The following is a 24,214-nucleotide window of genomic DNA, read 5'->3' as shown; positions in this document are numbered from 1 at the left end:
AAGGCATCAGGGTCGAGATGAGGGAGTATTGTGTCGACACCATGGGTAAATGGGGTGTAACACATACGATCTAGCACATCTAAGGGAATAACACTAGCATCATCATTGTGGGTACATTGATTCTGATTAAGGAACAGTAAAAACTCAGGGTCACTGAGGTTTGAAAAAGGAAGATCTAAGGAAGTTATAATAGGGTGGGTGGGTAATGTACTCACAAGTGCTGCAACCAATAGAATTAAGATGACCGGTACTGTTGAGGGTGATTCCCAGATTGAGTGGGAGGTGCGCCTGTCACTTGGTTTTGAGGGTTGCTGGTTTCCACCACAGAAGGTAGACGTGTAGAACTCGAGTTGGCCGGCAGGGGGGAGGGGAACTCCTCAGGTGATAGCGACAGTGGCTGGTTTCCCCTCAGTGGGGAGGGGGTTCTCGAGGGGCTTGGGGGGAGGGGGGTTGGTACAGCAGGTGGGTGAACGTCACGTGTTTCCCTTGTTTCCCAGTTTCTTTAAACTGGTCCATTTGCTGTAGGCGGGCTTTAGTCGTACCTGGGCAGGGGTCCTCGTTGATAAAACACTTTATCACGGTCAGTGGGAATGAGAATTTTGTTATGATGTCGCGGGGGCGGTCGTTGCAGCAAAGTCATGTAACTTAGACCACTTTGTTCAACTGAAGGTAACAATGGTTTAGCATGACCGCCTGTTGTTGTTATTTTTTTCAGTCGGTTCTTTCACTTCCAACAATCCTCCCAAGTGGTCAACAAAACGAACAGCAAATGTTATGTGAACTTAATGAGTTACATGTAGCTTTGCATGAGAACTCACGGAAAAGGACTCTACATTTTATACTTCTGAAGAAACTTGAGGTCTAAATGAATTTGCAAGTAACTTGATATATTCATTCTGTGCATCGGGACTACATTACACGATAAGGGTGCATCAGCTTACCATCAAACCAGCTTTTTTAGCATTTGTGAATGTCTGGAGAGCAACAAGACAAACTGATGAGTACTACCAGTTTCATCATGACCACAAAGTGAAAGTACCCTTAGGTTCTTTTTTCCTGGGACGATGCTGTCTCAAGCATGGGTGATATAATCTTTGCTGTGTAAATATGAATTAATATTTACAGTTCTCTTGCAAATGCTTCAAGTTTTACTGCATTCGTCAACGCTAGAGGAAGTAGAAAGAGAACGAGGGTGTCTGTACGTTAGGGTTCTATGATTATATAGTTACCTCCTAACTCCCAGAGGGAAGGTACGAAAATATAGAAACAAGACATTTATATAGTCTTTAGAAGCAGCTGAAGGTAGATACGCATATTCCCTCACTGTGAGAGAAGTATGAATAGGTTAAGAGTTAATGGAAACTATTTGTATTAACTATGGCTAGAAAATACAGTAACAGGCGTATACAATGTTTATTAGTGTTTACAACCAGACCCGTCAATGTCAGAGAGGAACACGATCTTCCCTCTTAGTAAGTTATGTCGGCACACATCCACACGGAGTTGAGTAATCACTCATGACTTAAAAAATAAACGGAAGATGTTCCCTTCTACCTGGGAACTACTCTCGCAGCCAGAAATCTGTGTTTACAAACCAAATAAGAGCCATATTATCATTCCAAGCTACAGCATGAAGAAGTGGCAAAACATACATAGTAATCAAGAAGCAATATGCGGACAACAACCAGAGTTCACTTATAAAAATAATGGCTTGTACTTAAATATTAAATCATAACAGGCCAGATTATTTGATGATATTGTACAAATTGATTTGCTTACTCCAACTAAGTCGGTTGGAGTTGATGAACTGAAGGGTTCTCGCGAATATATAACATTTACACAACTAGAGAGGGAGAGAAACCCGACTTGCTATTATCTGCCCAAGTTGCTATTCTCAGTCAAGATTTTTCTCTCTCATAATTACGCGCTCAAAGACCATCGTTGTTTAAGCGCAGTAATAACATTATAACAACAACAATCCCGGTATCCCTGTACATTTCAAAAATGAAACCAGAACTACGCAACACAACCACAGGACATCTTTACGCCCAACAGACGGTTTTTCACTTATCAGTGTGGGAGTGGTGGTCCTTTTTGGTTAACAATAGTTAATAGTTAAGTCTAATTATGATTTTTGTAGTTCGAGTGTTCAGTTTTACATTTCTTAATCTGCATCCTTTAAATTTACAGTTAAGCCTTTCATTATTTTTTTAATTATTTCACATGAAAATAATTTATATTTTTCAAATAAGAAGAAATTTTCAATTTTATATCTTAATATGACTTAATACACTGATATGGTTCTTACATCTTAGGAGCACTGATGAAGATAGTATTCTTCGAAATATCTTAGTGAGATAAATATGCATGTCTACGCAGTGGTAATATATATATATATATATATATATATATATATATATATATATATATGCAAATAAATCACTGTAGGTGCGCGTGATCCTGGTATTTGCTGATAACCACAAGGAAACAAGAAAACACGAAGTTCCCAAGCGCTTTCGAGTAATTCACATCGTCAGGGGTGAGTACAGACTAAGGAGTATTACTTGACAAGGCAGTGACCCTACTAATCTTCATAAGCAGAGCAGCTGTCCGTAGTCAGGTCATAGGGTAAGATGACCCAACCTTCTCACCTGGTTACAAATCTTCTTAATTACAAAATTATCCAGTTTGTACATACCATTACTCAAATTCATGTTGACGAATTCGGTATGTTTAATGAGACTGGAGTCTATAATGTTCCTACTGACAAAAGAATTACAAGGTAATATTGAGGAGGCATTATCCCAGTCAATGCAATGCTTATTATCCCTCAAATGAACAAACAGAGCATTAGATTCCTGGCCTGTCCTAACACTATATTTATGTTGTTTAAGTCTAGTTACAAGATCTTTACTTGTCTGGCCTAAGTAAAACATATTCATTCCTTGCAAGGAACCTTATAAATGCAGCCACTTGTATTGTTGGGGGAGTTCTTGATTAACATTTGTTTGACAGTGCATGAGTTTTTAAATGCCACATTGACGTTCCAGGTTTTAAGTTGTAAAGGAATTTGAGAGAATATTTTTGTGAAATGGTAATACTAAGAGATTCTTATGAACATGAGTGGGCTTGGGATCGGTTCAATAAAAAGATTTCTTAGTAATGTTAAGGCATTTGTCTATAAAAGATCTAGGGTACTTAAGGTTCAAGCTAATATTAGAGATATATTTATATTCCTCATCAATGTATTCCGGGCTGCAAATTCTCAAAGCACATAAAAACATTGATGAAAATACTGACTGTTTGACTCTATTATGGTGGGCAGAATAATAATGAATATATGAACACACATTAGTAGGTTTCCTATAAATACTGAACTTAAAGGTGTTACCTATTCTGTGGATCAGACAGTCTAGGAATGGCAATTTACAGTCATGCTCTAATTCCACAGTGAATTTGATCGAGGGGGCTAAGTTGTTAAGTTGTGGCAGGAAAGCTTTTAGGTCCTCATTACATGGCCAGAGACATAATACATCATCAACATATCTAAACCAGACTGCTGAGGGTGGTAAAATATTACTTAATAGTTTCTTTTCAAAGAATTCCATATATAGGTTGCTTAATACAGGTGAGAGTGGATTACCCATTGCCATGCCAAATTTTTGAGCATAATATTCTCCATTGAATTCAAATTAACAATCCAAAATACATAGTTTGATGAGTTCGATGAGGTCATCTTTCGAGACAGGCAATGAAATATTATCCAGGGAATCTATGAGGAACTCCAGTAAGTCATCAACTGGGACCTTTGTAAAGAGTGATGTTACATCAAAACTGACCAGTTTAAAATCATAATTAATGTGTAAGTTATTGAGTTTATCGACCAGATCCATATTATTCTCTCCTCTACTGTATATATATATATATAACTTGTTCTGAACTTCTACTTAGTTTGTACTCACCCCTGAAGATGTGAATTACACGAAAGCGCTTGGGATCTTCGTGTTTTCTTCTTTCCTTGTGGTTATCAGCATATATATATATATATATATATATATATATATATATATATATATATATATATATATATATATATATATATATATATATATATATATATACATATATATGTATATATATGTGTGTATATATATATATATATATATATATATATATATATATAATATATATATATATATATATATATATATATATATATATATATATATATATATATATATATATATATATATATATATATATATATATATACATATATATGTATATATATATGTGTGTATATATACGTTTATAGACGCTGAAATTCCACTGTATAAGAAGGTAAAACACAGAAAGCTGGAAAGTATTATATACTTCGAACGTATGAAGTAAAAAATCCTTAAATCAAGAGAAAATAAAGAAAGTGCTGCCATCTAGTAAACCTTTTCAACAGTATTCTTTCTACCACAATATTATTTCAAACGCTCTAGCTTAAGATTATTCGTTTTCTATGACATACCGAAGTCTCAATTTTCTTTTAAATTTTGGAGTAACTATGGAATTCTTGGTTACTTTCACAACCGATAGATATATTTATGAACATTGATAAATTATCGGTGATGATAGCATGTAGGAATATTCAATACTTTTATATTCCACAGTGTAATGAAAAAATAAATTAAAGCCTTCCTCTAGATATACATATGAATATTAGTTTTTAGGCTTCGATTGCCTACTCTATGATATTGGTGATGTGTCAGACAACACATGAACATACTCAACATATTTGTCAATAAGTTCAATAAAATTTAGTATGAATCTACATATCGACCCAAGTCTGTCAATAAGGGCGAATTTCTTCCTAAATCTTGAGATTTTTTTTTTCAGTCGCCCCAGAAAGTTTAATTTCCAAGTTTTCTTTCGTCACTTAGTAATATGCCGAAGTTGAACTTTTAACTAGTACTAGTCTGAATGGATAAATACAATAAATTGACGAATGTTGCTCACTATATTGATTTTTTACTTCTATTTTCCGAAAAAAACATCAAACTAATTATATGAAGAAATTGAACCTAGTTTCAAAGTACCGGGGTATGTTCTAACTAGGTTCAATATACCCCGAGGGTAATAAAAACTTACGTTCAAACTACCCCTTAAGTTTCAAATTATTCCCACACGAACTCATACGAAATCAGTTTTGCGTGTTAGAAGCACAAGCACAACACGCGCGTTAGAAGCACAAGCACAAGCAGAGGCATACATACGGATTTTGACCTACATACACATGTTAAGAGTACACCGCCACCATATACTGAGCGTATTAATGAACATATTGAATTAAATACTGTAAATTCTTTGATGATTTTTTTTTCTTTGAGAAAATATATCTAACTTACTTGTTTCCATCAATAATATATTTAAATAATTATTTTTAATTTGCGCATTAGTGTTAATTATGATGGAATATGCAAGGAGGTATCCATAATTTGGAAACAGAGGGGGGGGTCAAAAATTAAAGTGCCTAAAAATGACATCACAATCACAAATAGATGCTTTAAATACAGTTAATTACATTTTCAAAACTCAATACTTGAATCACCGCACAAATCAACCAAGCACTCAATAAAATTTAGTCTCTCTTTATATCTATATGGCCAAATCAGCTGTGAGAAATGGGTGTTATTTGAGACTGGAGGGGGGGGGGGTACATTCGACCTAGACTCAAATGGCCGCGGGGCTAACTTGAACCTGGAGGTAAACTGAAACACTTACACCGGGTCGGAAGGTAAATTACCTCAAGGGCTATTCAACTGGGTCTACAGTTGTATGCAGCAGGGTTGATTATTATCAGGTCAGGTCAGGAAGTGACTTGGCACAGTAACACGCCTTAAGGAAAGGTAAGGGAGGGACTCTAAATCTGTGTGTGTGTGTGTGTGTGTGTGTGTGTGTGTGTGTGTGTGTGTGTGTGTGGGTGCTCATGGAATTGGAGGAGATACTTTAAAATGGATTAGGGCGTGATTGCAGAACAGGAAACAGCGAGTAAGCATTAACGGCACAAAATCCGATTGGGGTAACGTCACTAGTAGAGTACCCCAAGACAGCAACATAAGTAGATAGTATGCAGCTACCAAACAGGGAGGTACTACCGCCTGGGAAGATATTGGAAGCATAATGTATTGTCCAATGGTAGACCCTGCTGCCATATGGCATCACAAAAATTGTGACCAAATCCCAGGTTGCTGATCTGACTTTCTGCCTCATTTACACACAATTGCAGGGTCTCAATTGTTTCTCTTACTTTATCAACACAACATATATACTGTATATCGTTTCTCACTCTTGATATTTTTATTTATTTTTTGTATTTATTTATGGTCCTTTATTATTATTATTATTATTATTATTATTATTATTATTATTATTATTATTATTTAATATATTTTTTATTAATTTGTTAATTATTATTATTATTATTATTATTATTATTATTATTATTATTATTATTATTATTATTATTATTATTATATTTTTTATTAATTTGTTATTAATTATTATTATTATTATTATTATTATTATTACTATTATTATTATTATTATTATTATTATTATTATTATTATTACTAATATTATTATTTCGCCCCCAGGCCCTGATGTGGGTCATTAACCTGTGCCCTGGTGGGTTAATCCCGTAAAAGAAAAAAGTAAATTTGCTGACGACACTAAAATAGGGTGTGTATCTGATGAGGACACCACAAAACTACAGGAAAATCTAAACAGATTTTTCACATGGTCTGAAAAAATGGCAGATGAAATTTGATGTGGACAAATATATAGTACTTAGCTTAGGAGATGTTAACAAAGAAACCACATTCAGATGAACAACGTTGTTATATAGAAATCAAACTATGAGAAAGACTAAGGAGTAATGATAAGTAGGAATCTTAAACCAAGTCAACATGTGTATTGCTCGAAATAAGGCAAACAAAATACTTGGTTTCATACAAAGGAGTGTTAGTTACAAGACATGCAAGGTTTTCCTAAAACTATATCTTGCGCTTGTGAGACCTCACTTGGATTATGCAGTTCATTTCTGGACACCATACTACAGAATGGATGTAGAATCCCTAGAAAGAATTCAGAGGAGAATGGCAAGATTAATCCCGAACATCCGGAACCTTGAGTACAAACACAGGTTAAAGCATCTTAATTTGCACTCCCTCGAAAGACGTAGAGTGAGGGGCGATATGATCGAGGTGTACAAATGGAAGTCAGGGTTAAACCAAGTAATATAACAAAGGTACTCAAACTATTCAACCAGGAGCGAACTCGTAGCGATGGTTTTAGATTAGACAAATTTAGATTTGGGATCGAGACTGGTTTGGAAATAAGAGTAGTAGATGAGTGGAACAAGTTACCAAACATCATCATTAAATAGAATACGCTGGATAGCTTTAAATATAGGTTGGATGGATATATGGGCAATAGGGGTTGGGTGTAAACGGGAATGCCCAGCATGTGCCAATAAACCCGCTGCAGTTTCCTCCATTCTTATGTTCTTATGTGTGTATGCCAGGAATCACAGCTGAATAGCCCTGGAGCTATTTTACCGCCCTGTGTCCCACCCGGCTCAATAGTCACTTCTTTTTTTGTTTTAATCTAACTGAGTTTCCTGGTGGACATGTCAGTCCCGTGCATCAAAATATCAGTCACATCTTCATCTCTATTGGTCTATCGTCACTAGCATTAGTGCTGGAGTACCAGAGAATCCAGACAAAATCTGCAAGCTTAGCCATGTACAGTATCTTTTTAACAGCGTGTCATCGAAACTATGAACACATACTGTACATAATATAAACAGGTCCTTATTACGCCCCACCGTCTGCCCTCTTATCTATAGTATCAGTGAACTAACAACGGGGCTGACATTATCTCTTACAGGTATGTACTGTAGCTAAGCTGTTGTTGAACACATTTATAAACAAAGATAAAGACCTTGTAAGTTGGGTCTAATATAACAGCAAATTACTTACCGAGTCTTGCCTTCAGAATTATATGGAAGATTAAACATAGATAAATGGTACATAGTAGATCCAAAGTACAGTTTACAAGGTTTGACAAGTTTTTTTATCACATCACTCAGATGCTATTTATGAAGGTTCAGTAACACGAGTATCTTAGGTCCGGATGAGAGGCTTCATTTAAAATAACGTAACAACAAACAAATAAGAGTACAAATTACGATTTATTTCCGGCTACATGCATTTATAGTCTCAAAATAAGTTGACAGTGCAAACGAATAGAAGAAATGAACTAGTTCCTCGTAAAAAAAAAATAACTGACAAGGGCATGGTACTGTAGGTACAGAAGGACCCTGGGGGGATGAAGAAAGAAGTTCACGTATTCTCTGTAATGCAATAAAAAACTGCAGGTCATGGTGTGTACTGTAAGCCTTCCATAAACTGATTAATAATCATTAGTGTGAAAAGTGACACTTAGTGTTTTTTGTCAATTCCCTAACCTTTGGAGCAAATGTAGTGATAGTTACATTGGTAATGTAGGAGCGGTATTTCTTCTTCACTAAATTAATGGTGAAGAAAGCAGAATGACTCACAGCAGTAAGTGGAGCCAAACATTGCAAGGATACGCAATGCGAATTGGAGCAGATGAGGGGAACTAGCTGGAGACACCTTCTGTGTCCAGAGTGCATGGGATGGAATCACAATGACCAACCGCCTCTTTCAATGCACATTTTCTTGAAGTTCAATTAGTTCTATTTAAATTAATGCAACACATACCCATTTTAATGTCTGTTTTTCCAAGAGAAAATTCATCAAAACAAGCTTTGTGATTATCAAAAAGCTTTTCCATGAATAGAACAGTTATGCTCTATATCTCCTTTGGTTTGCTCCGAAAGTCTTGGGAAGTGGAGAAGTTTTCCTTGGAGATCATACTTGAAAAGTTCCAGTTTCTTTTGGAAAGCTCAAACTGTTGATATCAGATCACACACTGCTGTTTCCTCCTTGCAGCTTGACATTGATATCGTTGAGATGAGATGTAATGTCTGCTAAGAATGTTTATTTTTCCATTTTCTTGTCATTTTGCAAAAACTCTGAAAACTGGTTTGTCTTAGGATACATTTGGTCTTTGATAAAATTTTGAATCTCTTTCCTAATGGACAAAAATCGCTCCGAAACCCTGCCCTTACTAAGCCATCTCACGTTGTTGTGCAGGAGTAAATCATCGCAGCAGGCGAGGGCGTGGTGATGGTGTTGCTAGCAGGAAGTTGACTAATTTCATCTTCTTCATGACCACAGCATACTCCTCTCTCAGACTGTTACACAGGGCGGATTGATGGATTATAGAGTGGTATGATAAAATGACAGGGTGGTCCTCTTCAAACGTCCAGCCAGTCCCCTCCCACTTCCTATCATGACTGGAGCTCCATCTGTAGTGAGTGAAACCACTGACTTCATATCTATCCCCTTTTAGTTAGCATCCATTTTATGGCCTCATAGATGTCCTCTCCCCGTGCTTGCGCTTCCAGGTTTGTCAAACCTAACAGGTCCTCGCTGAATCCCTTCTTTGCTTTATTATAAAATCTGACAAATACCAGAAGTTGGGCATTGTCAGTAGTATGTGTAGACAGATCTACACCCAACGAAATGCATAATAAATTTTTTATGCCGCGTCATCAAGTTGTAAGATCAGATCTTCAGCTAAATTTTCAGTCCTTCTCAGTGTTGTGGAATCTGATAGTGGGGTATGTTTTATATTCTCTTGATCTCAGCTTTTGTTTACCCTTAAACAACGTCTCCGTAACTTTCAGCATACATTCTTTGATCATCTCTGCATCAGAAAATGGCTTTTTGCGTTTTCCCCAGACCCAAGCTACTTTCAGTGAGCACTCCATTGCCTTTTCTTGAAGTGTTATGGAATTGACACGAACTCCGGTAGGCCTCTCATATTGTGATTTGACCTGCTTTATTTTGATCGTTCTCGCCTTGGTGTTGTGGGGATACGTCATTTCAAAATGACTGTAATTAGTTTCATAGTGGCGTTTCACGTTGCCACTTTTCACAACAAATGGATGCTGGAATCCGCACCAAAGCTCGTCGCGTTCCGACCAATTGAGTAGCCCTGATATAGTCTCTTACCTTAGATGCTGTCTTAGGAATAATAATGGATTCAACCGCTAATCACTAGTCAGTAAAGCTACCTGAAAATTATAATTAAAGGTAACAGAAATTGAGATGTAATTTTAATTAATACCTTACACATAAAAAATCCAGAACCCTGAGGAAGGTTCTGAGAAAGATGAGAACAACTGTTTCATCTTTCAGGAGAACAGAGTAGCGCAAGAAAATTACTCCAGTGGCCGTTGTAGTTAATTTCTTACGCCCTGTACCCTCAGGTAATTTTAATTTCAAAATAATGAACCGTATTTGAACACCTGTGTATATAATTACAGATAGCAAATTTTGTTATTATGACTAAGTCTATTTAATTATAAGCAGCAGTAAAAGCCAAGGCTAAGACGCAACTTTTCCCCCAAAGAAGCCCGTATGCTACTGAAATAATATAATAAAAAACTGTGTTATGTTGATTGGACGAAATTAAGGAAATAGATTTTGTCTCCGAGGCGTCGTATTCTAGTGGAGACCGATATAAGGATTATAAAACCGAAACATTTGTTTTAATAACTACTTTTGCAATGATTATTTCTTTGATTGCTCTCAAATATCAGAGCAAATTCTTCTTTATGTAAATAATCTTGAAAACATATATAAACCTGTAATATCTACTTTACATGATACTGGAGTGGTGTTTACTATTCAATTGTTAGGTTAGGTTTGTTTGGGTTGCATTAGGTTAGGTCATTTAAGCTTCTGTTAGGTAAAGTTACATTAGGTAGCTGAACTATTGCTTAAATTACAGTACCTTTAAGACTTTAAATCCTGAGGTAGTTTTGAACATCAAGTTTGTAGGGGAAAACGCTGGGAATTTCTCCTTAGTAAAACGCGATACTGCCACCAATAATTCACACAGATCACTACAACACTTGACAATAATAAAAAAAATGTCCTTTATGGCATTCAGCTAGAATGTCTTATCGTCATTTATTATGCCATAGTCATTTATCGCCATGAAATACCGTCATTTATCGTTATGTCATATCGTCGTATACTGCCGTGTCATACTATCATATACTGTCATGTCATACTATCCTTTATCATCATGTCGTACTGTCATATACCGTCTACACCTGAAAGTGATTTCTTGTACCTAACAATCAGGCTATATTTACACATCCCCCACTCCCACCACACCTTCACATACATACTGACAATGACCTTTAAGCACGTAAGTCATCTACACATTCACCGTCACAAACAAACCTTCCCCAGAGTGAACGTCTAAATATACGGTGATGATTCAGGGAACGTCAGCACCCCCGACAGAATGCTATTAACCAATACGGAGGCGGTGACAGTAAAGCGAAATTATCTGGAGACGGGACTGAGCGACAGAAGCGACCGGGGGTGTTTGTTCAGTCAATCAGGAGTCATTCAAAATCACTCATCACAATGCTGGAGCAATTCACCCCCCACGGAGACAAAGAGGGGGAGGAAGAGGAGAAGGTGGGGGGATGGAGGGGGTAAAGTGGATGGAGTGAGAGGGGACGAAGAAAGGAGAGAGTGAGAGGGAGGACGTGAAGGGGTGGTAAGGTAATGAGAAAGACGGGAGGTAAGGTAGTGACAGAGAGGGAGTTAGAGTGTAGAGGAAGTACTATGCGGCTGAACTGAGGAGAGAGAGAGAGAGAGAGAGAGAGAGAGAGAGGGAGGACGTGAAGGGGTGGTAAGGTAATGAGAAAGACGGGAGGTAAGGTAGTGACAGAGAGGGAGTTAGAGTGTAGAGGAAGTACTATGCGGCTGAACTGAGGAGAGAGAGAGAGAGAGAGAGAGAGAGAGAGAGAGAGAGAGAGAGAGAGAGAGAGAGAGAGAACGGTGGAACTGTGATAAAAAAAATAATACGATAAAACTGAGAATGTAAAGACTACAGTGCTAAACATAACAAACAAAGAAAACGCGATTGGAGTACAATTTTGCCTATTCTGAGTTGTTCAGTCAGGTCTTGGCACAGTGTATACAAGAGTACAACACTGACTGCATTGATCAAAACAATGTTCATGGTCAAACATTCAGTGACTCAGTGATAATGACGGCCAACCTACGACGGCCTGTGAGGAAATAGATGGTCTTCTCTCTCAGTATGTTCGTGTGTGGCAGACGGTGGTGCAAATTTCCAGAGTGGGTAATCAATACGAAACGGTTTTCTCCTATTTTCAAGGATCCCATGTTGAAGAGTGTGATTTTTTGTATTTCTGTACATCAACAGGTCATCAGGCAGGTTCTTTCTCGCTGATATGACCTAATCCTGAAATAGTTCTTGGAAGAAAATGAAGAAAAATCGGTTTCATTGCTTAACGTCATATTTCTGAGTCGTAAACAGAGTTGAGATGAAGGTCAGGTGTATCCAGAAAGGACAGCTGTGAAATAAGTGGAATGAAATTGTACAGAAATGATGAATAGGAAGAATTTATTTTTGGAAAGGTCAAGTTTTAGGTGTTTAATATATCTCTAGTATACACTATACAGTCTTTATATGTAATAAGCTAAGTTCTTTTTCCCAGAAGCTCTTGCCACTTCTCAGCCAGAAGTGACGTGGCCGAATTTGATTGGTTAGCAACAATTGGGTCCATTATCCTCTTAACCAATCCCGGACCATTGAGGAAAATTGATGCCCAGTGTACACGAGGAGGAAATTGTGTCTTCCTATATTTATTTTATTGAAAAGTTAACCGAATTGCGGATACATTAGTTGGAATTAAATTTAATCAATCTCGTAGTTGAGCTTTTCATAAAAAAAAGTATATATATATACCATCGTCCGTGAAGATGAAATTAGACTTAGAGAGATAATCCTCTTATGTATCACAGGATAATATGAGTTTCTGGCCATCATCTTTAGAGAATTATTGTGGAAGTGGAGTTTCAGTGGTTTAAGAAGAGATGTCATGCCCACAGTCATCAATACGTGTGTGTGTGTGAACAATAAATTTCTAAAATAGTTGATTAGACAAACAAGTTCATAACTAAACAATAAAATAATTCAAGTAAAAAGATTTTGAACATAACACAAACACAAAAGGAAGGACAAACAGAATTGTAAAAAAAAAAAAATCTAAACAGGAAACCAGTATATGATTCCCCTCCTGCCTGTGGTCAAAACGCACGACCCTCTGCTCGCCCTCACACAGGTCCTCACAACCCTTCACCGTGATATCTTTACCATTCACACGTGATTGAGACTTTCTTTACATACTCTACAAAAAAGACTAAAAGGGTTTCTTCATCCTGTATTGAAATCTTGAAGGCTTTAATTACGCCAGAAAGAAATTTACTTGTTGAAGGATTTGTGAGTCTAGTGAGGATATAATCAAGACGTTCTCTGGTCTTCGTGACGACTGAGTTCAAGTCATTAGTCATTCGATCGACTCATGGGGTTTGATCGTTCCCCTGTCTTTTCTCTTCATATTTGTTTCTGTACTTCTGGAGCTCATACTATATCCTGTATACCTCCATAAAGCTGCGACAATGATTTTTTTTAAGGAGCGTATAATGCCACTCAAGTGGGCATATATATTAAAGAAACAGAGAGATGTCCTCACTTTCCCTGACACGTCGGCCACGCCTTCCTTCTTCGTGTGATGTTAATAACCCTAGAATACAACAAAAACAATTCAAGGAAAATTACTTAAATTACCCTAGATGTAGTTGTAAGATTAAGCGGCAAAATAGTATTTGACTAGTACATACCATGTCAGCTAATCTGCCGGTTTTTTGGTGGTGGTAGCACGCATATACTCCAGTGTTTGAGTAGCCCTCTGCCCTTATAACTATGACTCGCATAATTCACTGGCCCTAATCCCTTCTTTGCGTAAGATGCATGTTGAATTACGGAGTAGTACGAATTCATGGAGCAAGCCATGTACCAAAGGTTTACTCGCCACATAAATTCAAATAATGAGGCTGTCTGCTATTAACTCAACCTTCTGTCTCACGATTTTTTTTTTTTTAAGGATTTTAAGTTTTTAAAGACTGTTGTTCGTGGTACCCTACTCAAGTTCATCTTCTTGTATCATGTTTCCCCCAAGAGGGACAGAGACCAAGACACTCCTAGTACTTGAGAGATCTACTTTCAAGTACTCGAGGACACTTACAAGGTTCTCCTACAGTGACACACCCTTATACATGGCTCTTCACACCCTTACTTTCAAAGATTTTTTTTTGCCCCATTCAAATGTCTTAAACTAATCCTGTAATTCCTATCGCAGACATGCAAGTAGAGCTGGTGTGTCGTAAGCCAGTTCCTGCTGCGTTAAGTATTGTTATGATGATGAAGGTGGAACAGTAAATGTCATCACTGTATGTTATCATGCACAGAATAAGGTCAGAGTTTATTGCCTCTGGGAAAGAGGTATTAAGGAGCTGTGTGAGTCATTATGTTGGACCTCCTCACTGTTGTCTTGGTATGGACTGTGGTTTTGTGAATCAATATAGTGAACCTCTCCATGGTTGTCTTGGGGTGTGCTTTTCGCTGAATGAACCATTATGATGAACCATTCTAGTGTACTGTGACTTTGTGGGCCACTAAAATGAACCATTTCACGGCTGTTTTGGTGCTATCATTGATCATGACATATACTCTTAAAACATAAAACTCAACAAAGGTCTGGAACAAGGATAAGGACGCGATAGTGGTTGTTGACGCGAATGGTGACGATCATAACTACAGCAGTTTATATTTTACTTAGCTGAGACCAACAGAAGATATCGTAAAAGTGCCTAATATTAACAGAAATTTGAAAATATAACTAAACACTGGGATGTAATGTGTAGAATCGTCTGCAGACTTATTTCAATATAATTTAGGTCAAGATGTTTTGAGATTTTATTATCCCCAGAGAGTTACCAGATAAAACATAAACGTTTTCGCATCTAAAATTTATAGTTATTTGCAGAACTGTAAATTTTAAATGGTGTTAACCTTTTTTAAACAAGGAGGGCCCAGTTACACATACTACCAGGCCTGTTCATGACCAATTAGGAGACACAGAAGACACATCAGTAAGGAGGTTTAATACGACTCGTTTCATCTACACGACAGTAGTCCTGACAGGCCCATTACAAATCATCTGTGGATGGCTTTTAGTAGTGTGAGTCAGTAAAAGGCCAAGATGCTGTAGGAGGGTTGTTTTGGGGACCCTGATTCGTGTTTGAGTAAAGTTAAGAGCAGCAGTTAGCTATGGGCTGGGCACTTTTCTTAATGCCTTGATATATTTTGTATCTTCGTGTAACTTGATGACAGACGTGGGGTACTACATTTGTGTTGTGCTCAATACAGTGTTAACGTTCTCGTGTTATGAGTGTTCTTTTCATTGTATTGAAGTTGAAAAGATTTTAGATTAAATTTGATAACGGAAGAAAAGAAATCAAGAAATTTCATTTGCCGTGTTACCATCATAAAGATTGTTTCCTGAATTATATTTACTACTCATTATGAAGAAAAACACTGCATTTGAATGTAGTGTACACTCATAAGGGAAGCAATGGTGTAATTTTTTGTGCCACGAACTTTATCGCCACTCCAAGAGTACAAAGTAAGTGACTTGGACTAAATTTAAGTGTTATCCCATTTGCAGTACATGCTTTCTTGAGTTCCATTGCTGTATGTCCACCCTCTATTCACGGGCATTTTCTGCATGCCCCTCGTCCTCTCCCTGTTTTTGTAGTTGTAAACCGAGTGTCTCCACCACCCTGACGCACACTGGACCTCAACTCTCACTCATGCCACCCCTCCACCTCCACCACACCCGGTGACGTCATGGTTACCTGTCACCTCACCTCCCCCACCTCCGACTTCCCCTACTCTCTGCTCACACTTATTCACTTATTCTTCCCACCTCAAACTCTCCTCACAGTGTTAAATATATTTGATGTTTATGTGATTATTATCTAAATTCTGTTCATTGTTCATTTTATTGATTATTTTGTGAAATGACTTACATTGTTACTGTACAAGTCTGCTGTTACTGGCAATAAATCGGACACCTGTGCCCCAGGAAGACGAAATTTGTGAAAAGTTTCTTAGTGTGCATAAACCTTCACCTTCCGCCTACCCCCAGATATCATTTCCGCTTTCACGTCAGACGATATTTTGTTTAGTCGTCCATGTCATAAACTAATTTGTATAGCTTAAAAGTAAATAAGCTATGCACTTTAATAACCTTAAAGTCAATGTTTAATGTAGATAATAATAAGAGAAAGAAATATTTTGTTAATACTCACATCAGTAGAATAACTTACAACACAACACATCCACCACTCCACATCCTTGGGTCTATCGCTATCCCACTACACCGTTCACACTTAAACCTACCCTTCCTTCTCCTCTCCTCGAGCCCAGCGTCTCCTCTCAGGGCATGTGTATACCCTCCCTAAATATGTGTGGGTGGCACTTAAACCAGCAGCAGCCGGGTTGAGGGGGGGGGAGTTCATCTGAGAGGAAGCGGTGGCATTTCATGAAACAACGACTCATGCCCCCTTTTGGTCCCTATGCCCCACGCCACCCATGCCTACACACGCCCTAGGATGTAAACAAACCCCTTACCGACATGTATGGTGTTTACATGTGTTTATACGACAGCTGTTTGTGATAAATCGTGTGTATGTGTGTTTGTAGTGCCTTGTTATTTGTGGTAGCTAATGCACGCATGTGTTTCTTTCACAAGGGGAGTCTGAGATGTATGTATGTACGTATGTATGTATGTATGTATGTATGTATGTATGTATGTATGTATGTACGTATAACTCAATAATATATATATATATATATATATATATATATATATATATATATATATATATATATATATATATATATATATATATATATTTTCATCAACTTATCTATATCTATAATGTATTTTTCAATCTATCGTCTACAATTATCCGTCAGTTATCTTTTTTTATATTACAGGGTATCTGTCTCTCTCTCTCTCTCTCTCTCTGCGTCATTCTATCTGTTTTTCTCATCCAAATTTATTTTTTTTATCATTCGTGGCTTATTTCTAATATATTCTAACAATCATCCTGTCATTCTTAACTTTATTCGTCAAGTTTATTATACCCGTTTCATTTCTGTTTTCGTTATCATTTGAATCTGTCTTTGTTTGTTTATCGTTCGTCTACATGTGAGTGTATGTGTTTTAATTGTCCCGTTTATGTTTGGTTGGTGATTTTGTTTGTAATTACTTGTAAACAAACTAGGACGGTTAACTGTTGGTTTTTCTAAAGACATTTGTTTCAGTGTTTTTGTTTGGATTTAAGTTTTCTGTTTGTTTGTGTGTTTGTAAATACAGATTATTTTAGTATTTTTTGAGTGTGTGTGTGTGTGTGTGTGTGTGTGTGTGTGTGTGCTAAAGAGGAAGAAAATAGCAAAATATCGATAACTTTTGTGTATATTTTTAAAACTTTCTAACTGGTCATAGACGATCATGCATATTGTTATAATGCATAAAAATGATTAGTAGGCAGTAGGCAGCTACCAAACAGGAAGGTACTACCACCTGGGAAGATATTGGAAGCATAATGTGTTGTCTAATGGTAGACCCTGCTGCCATATGGCATCTGTGACCAAGTCCCAGGTTGCTGATCTGACTTTCTGCCTCATTTACACACAATTGCAGGGTCTCAATTGTTTCTCTTACTATTGACAACACAACATATATATATATATATATATATATATATATATATATATATATATATCTTTTCTCACTTCTGATTTTTTTATGCTATTTTATTATTATTATTATTATTATTATTATTATTATTATTATATTTTGCCCCGCCCCCCTCCCCCTCCGGCCCTGATGAGGGTCACTGACCCGTACCCGTACCTAACCTAATCTAACCTACATTAGGTATTATATTATTGAATGGGACACTGTCAAAGACTTCAGGCCACCTGACTTATTGTATCATGAACTATGTAATTACTACATTGAATCAGAAGTCATGAGGACATTCTTGCAGTCTATCCAAAATTTGCTAGCCCACACTGATTAGTCCTCAAATATAATATGACTTGTACTGTATATGAATCACTGTCCTGCGTGGCAGTGAACAGTGATATCACCCACATGAATATAACCTATACTATTAATGAGTATGATCTATACTGTTATCCGTTTTGTATATGAACCTCTGTCCTGATTGGCAGTGAGAGGTGATAACACCCTCAGTGTCAAGACCTGAATGAATTACTCGGAATAGGCATATTGTACTCCAAGCTTTATCAATAAAGTTATTAAACTAATAAACACTTTAGATATGATTTGGCTATCTTATGATGGTAAACGACGTCTTAAACGAAACATCAAATTTTACCATACATGAGTAATGATACAATCACTTGTATGTCTCTTTAAAACTAACACTATACTCTCATTAACTCATTAAAAATATCTCTCTCGACGAGCACAAAACACAGCCAGCAACACCCGGCAGGCCTCAGCAACGTCGTTCACATACCCCAGGAAAGAGAGAGAGAGAGAGAGAGAGAGAGAGAGAGAGAGAGAGAGAGAGAGAGATAATCCCATCCTCCCCCCCTCCAAGAAAAGGCCAAAATCGCATAAATCATAACAATTACGAGAAAAATCGTACTTCCCGGGAGTCTTGAACTCAAGCCTGGGAGATATATTTCACGATAATTATTGTCAGGAGTCATTATCTACGTGGTATAATATTTTCCTAATGACAGGAGCCGCCGGTCATAACTCAGAATCTTCAACAAATTACAAAGGCGCTCCTCGCTCTGAGCTCCGATAATAATTAGGTCGTTCCTCACCCCCGCGACACTAAGCCTCTGACCTCACCTGCCCTCATCTTGACTCTATTTTAGCCATATACGTACATAAAGCGATCATCATCTGTTCTTTCGTCCTTTATAAAATTGGACTATTTTAAATCTGGTCCATGTTTGGGATCTTCGAGGTTACTATTACTAGTATAATATTATAAGGGGTCTTGTGGTGGTTTTGTCTCCAAGCCTGAGATTAATTTTTTTTATAAGAAATATCAGTAGATATCAACCTCTTATAAGAACATAAGAAAATAAGGAGTCTGCAATAGGCCGATTGGCCTGTGCATGGCAGCTCCTGTCGAGAGTTACTACCACTCTCTATCATCCATGAATCTATCTAGCCTCCTTTTGAAACTTTCCAGAGTTCCTGCACTTACTACAAAGTTGCTAAGCTTGTTCCACTCGTCCACCACCCTATTTGTGAACCAGTTTCTTCCTATCTCCCTCCTAAACCTAAACTTATCCAACTTGAATCCGTTGCTCCGAGTCCTATCCTGCTCGGATATTATAAGAACTTTATCTATATCCCTTTATTGATTCCTTTCACCCACTTAAATACTTCTATCATATCTCCCCGCACTCTTCGTCTTTCTAGGGAATGCAAGTTAAGTTTCTTTAACCTATCCTGATATGGAAGGTTTCTAAGTCCCGGAATCATTTTTGTCATTCTTCGCTGCACCGACTCTAGTGAATTTATATCCATTCTATAATAGGGGCACCTGAACTGAACGGCATAATCGAAGTGCGGCCTGACTAGCGCAAGATATAGTTGCAATAAGACCTCTGCACTCTTGTTACTTACACTTCTAGATATAAAACCCAATACTCTGTTTGCCTTATTTCGAACATTAACGCACTGTTTTCTCGGCCGTAGGTCCGGGCTTACAAGTACCCCTAGGTCTCTTTCACAAGTCGACTTCTCTAGGTTGATGTTGTTAAGGCTGTATACATTATAAGTATTTGTTCTTCCAATATTAAGTACGCTGCACTTGCTGGTGTTGAATTTCATTTGCCATTTTTCAGACCACCCCTGCAGTTTATTTAGGTCCTCCTGTAATGCATTTGCATCCTGCCCTGAATTAATTTGCCGTCCTATTTTGGTGTCATCCGCAAACTTGCTTATGTCACTGCTGATCCCAGTATCTAGATCGTTTATGTAGATTATGAACAAGAGTGGGCCTAGTACTGACCCCTGGGGAACCCCACTGGTTACACGGCCCCACTCAGATTTAACACCATCTACGCTGACCCTCTGCGTTCTATCGGTGAGCCATGATTTTATCCATTTAAAACTTTCCCCTCGATACCATGAGCCTTAATTTTTCTCAGAAGCCTCTGATGCGGTACTCTGTCAAATGCTTTGCTAAAATCTAAGTAAATAACATCGTAATTTTCGTCATTATCTACTACCTCGAAGACTTTCCTAAAAAACGTTAGCAGATTTGTTAGACAGATTTTCCCTTTGTAAACCCATTCTGTTAGGTGAAATTCATTGCTACATTGTGTTCAACAACATTGTCAATGTATTTGTTCTGTGAGTTAACTGACAGTTAATCCCAATTAACTCCATCTTTATCATGTGATATCTTAAAGAGGTTTTTTGACCTCGTTTAATAACACATTTAATTCTTTACAGAAACTCGTTCCCTGTTGTAAATGGTGTATGGCTTAAAACACGTAGTACTTTAGATTGTTCTTCCTCTAAAATTTCATCCAATAATGTTACTTTATACCAAATAAAAGTTATAATACTGAGGAGTTACGGAAACCTCGCTTCATCTCATAAGATGTGGAATTCCTGAACGGCAACTCATTTCTTATGTGGGTAATAATAACGTCGTATATAATAATGTAGTAGTGCCTATTTTTCGTTAAGTACTTCTATGAATACCTGTTAATTTTTTTCTGTTTTAAATATACAGTCCGTGATGAACAGAATATATCGTGTTTTTGTTACACAATGCTTCACACAATCAGAAATACCAACCCTACCAAATGAACACGACCTCGGTCACAATGACCATTTCGAAGGCCATCAGACCAGGGGTAAAGATCCTTTCTTTGTTGAATGTACACATATAAGTGCGTCTGATGGCTCAACTTTTCCTCAATGTCTTCGCCAAAACTTAGACTGTTCTTGAGTGATTATGTGCAGAGCTTCATGTGATCTTTAATGGTGGAAGTGGTGTTGTTTGTGTGAGAGGAGTTATTGGCTGTTAAAGTAATTCGCGATGTGTTGTGTACAATATGTTCCATGTTTTTGTGTGAGGGTAATATGAGCGACACAGTCATCTGTCTTGAAAAGTACGTTATCATTTGCTGTTCTCTAGTGTCGGAGTAAAAATAATTTGAGGAATAAAGACAATGTCTTCTGTGTAGTGACTGAGGATGTAGGGGGGGGGGGTGGCCATCAGACACGGCAGCTTTGATCATGTCAAGTTTAGTCGGAAGTGAAGGAGTTAAGAAACAGGATGCACGGACAACGGCGATTGTGGCCTGTGTGAGGAGGTGAAGGTATTCTCGTGTAAAAAAAAAAGACTATAATTATTTATTGAGTATTTGTGCTCTGGGGCTGATGTTTTGACTGAGGTGTATTCGTGTTCATGATCAGCAATGTTAATAGTGTCTGTCTTAACATTATCAGTGAAGAACATGGCAATGATAGTAATCTGCTTGTTTAATGTCTTTTGAAAATGGTTTAGGTGAGTTTATGTTTGTGTTCTTCTGTAAAGTTTGTGGAAGTGTTTGTTGAACTGTGTATTCATTATTGTAAAGATACTGTCATTTGTCTTGGCCTAGTTGACATGGAGGGGTCTGTCGTGGGAGTCTGTCCTGTCAATGTCCTCAGTGAAGGCAATCAAGTCTAGTTTATATGCGTCCATATCGGCCTTACTGTACCAAGTGTCTGAGTCTTGGGTCGTCTAATAGAGTTAAGGTCTATGTCTGTCACCACCATGTACACGAAACATTGTTAGTTATGGCACAGAAGTTCATCAAGGTTGTGATTGTGATGAATGGACATATTTGTGCTGCGAGATGTCAGAAAGTTTGTGTGTGAGAGGGAATGAGTGTTTACAATGTCTAGGAAAGGTTTGTAATGCAGTCAGTCCTCTGTTGGTGCGAGAGATCCGAAGGTTGTCACTCTCTGTGTCAGGGGATGAGGAGAGGAAGGGGAGTCTGTATAGGGGAAATAGCAGGCTGTTCTTTTGTGAGTCCCACTCATGATATATGGGAGAAGTTAAGAGGGTGGAGGAACTAAGGGTATGTGTATATGTGTTAGGTGGTTATGCGTGTGTGTGTGTGTGTGTGTGTGTGTGTGTGTGTGTGTGTATGTGTGTGTGTACTAGTTCCAGCTTATTGTTGTCCTTAGGTCTGTTTTCCCTAAATACCACATGGAGGAAGAAAAATGTTGGAGCTGTTTAAGTCATTAGTCAACCACGTCTCAAGTCTCTGTAATGATGTCGGGGTCGTAGGTCAGGATGGTGTGACTCAGGCGAGAATTCTTGCGGGTTCGCTACGGAAGTTTATGTTGTGGACACTGAGGCGGGAGAAGTTGTTGAATACAGAACGGTTTGTTAAAATAGACAACTATGAATAGGTAAACTGTTAAGAGGTGGAGGTTGGAGAAATAGAAATTGCATATCAGTCTGGCTCGTTGGAGTAGATGATGGAGATAAGGAACTAAATCCATTTTAAAGTCTAAGGAACAGAGGGACAGACAAACGCCATCCATTTTCATGTCTTCTTTTCGGATCGAAGGACCCAGAGGCGAATCAGTAATAATAATAGTAGTAATAAATGTTTATGTCATTCATGTATACGGTTCCTATACTGATCAGAATTTCCTAAAATGTCTAAAAAAACAAAGAAAAAGTCCCGGAATTTGGTGGTCAGAATGTAACCCAACCTAACCTAACGCATATCACCATCTTAACCTTGAGTTTTTTTAGTAGTTACTGGGTATTATTCTGGATATGTACAGCTGTTGATGAAGGAGTGACATGCATCTCTTCTCCCATAGTCGTGTTTTGATGGGTCGTCCTCTCATACCTCGCGTGTGTGTATCCTGATTGACAATGACCAGATGAACATATTTTACCATTGATTTGGGGTATGTTTCTACACCCCTAGATACTCACTCCCTCACCTCAGATACTCACTCTCTCACCCCAGATACCCACTCCCTTACCTCGGATACTCACTCCCACACCCCAGATGCTTACTCCCTCGTCCCAGATAATCACTCCCTCACACCAGATGCTTACTACCTCGTCCCAGATAATCACTCCCTCACTCCAGATACACACTCCCTCATCCCAGATACTCATTCTCTCACTCCAGATACTCACTCCCTCACCCCAGATATTCACTCCCTCACCCCAACACACACTCCGTCGCACCAGATACTCACTCTCTCACACCAGATACTCACTCCCTCACTCCAGATACTCACTCCCTCGTCCCAGATACTCACCCCCTCACCCCAGATACTCACTCCCTCACCCAAGATACTCAGATACTCACTCCTCACCCCAGATATTCATCACCCCAGATATCACACTAGATACACACGCCCTCACCCCAGATACTCACTCCCTCACCCCAGATACTCACTCCCTCACACCAGATACTCACCCTCACCCCAGATACTCACTCCCTCACCCCAGATACTCACTCCATCACTCCAGATACTCATTCCCTCACCCAGATACTCATTCCCTCTCACCCCAGATACTCACGCCCTCACCCCAGACTCACTCACCCAGATACTCACCCCTCACACCAGATACACCACTCCTCACCCAGATACTCACCTCGCCCCAGATACTACCCCTCACCCCCAGATACTCACCCTCACTCCAGATACTCCCTCACCCCAGATATTCACTCCCTCACCCGAACACACACTCCGTCGCCCCAGATACTCACTCCCTCACACCAGATACTCACTCCCTCACGCCAGATACTCACTCCCTCGCCCAAGATACTCACTCCCTCACCCCAGATACTCACTCCCTCACTCCAGATACTCATTCCCTCACACCCGATACACACTCCGTCACCCCAGATACTCACTCCCTCACACCAGATACTCACTCCCTCACTCCAGATACTCACTCCCTCACCCAAGATGTTTACTCCCCACCCCAGATACTCACTCTCACCCCAGACACTCTTTCCCTCATCCCAGATGCTTACTCCCTCACCCCAGATACTCACTCCCTCA

Source organism: Homarus americanus, unplaced genomic scaffold, assembly GCF_018991925.1.
Source record: "Homarus americanus isolate GMGI-L3 unplaced genomic scaffold, GMGI_Hamer_2.0 scaffold34921, whole genome shotgun sequence".
In the NCBI taxonomy this organism is placed as follows: Eukaryota; Metazoa; Arthropoda; class Malacostraca; order Decapoda; family Nephropidae; genus Homarus; species Homarus americanus.
This window is presented reverse-complemented; position numbering follows the sequence as displayed.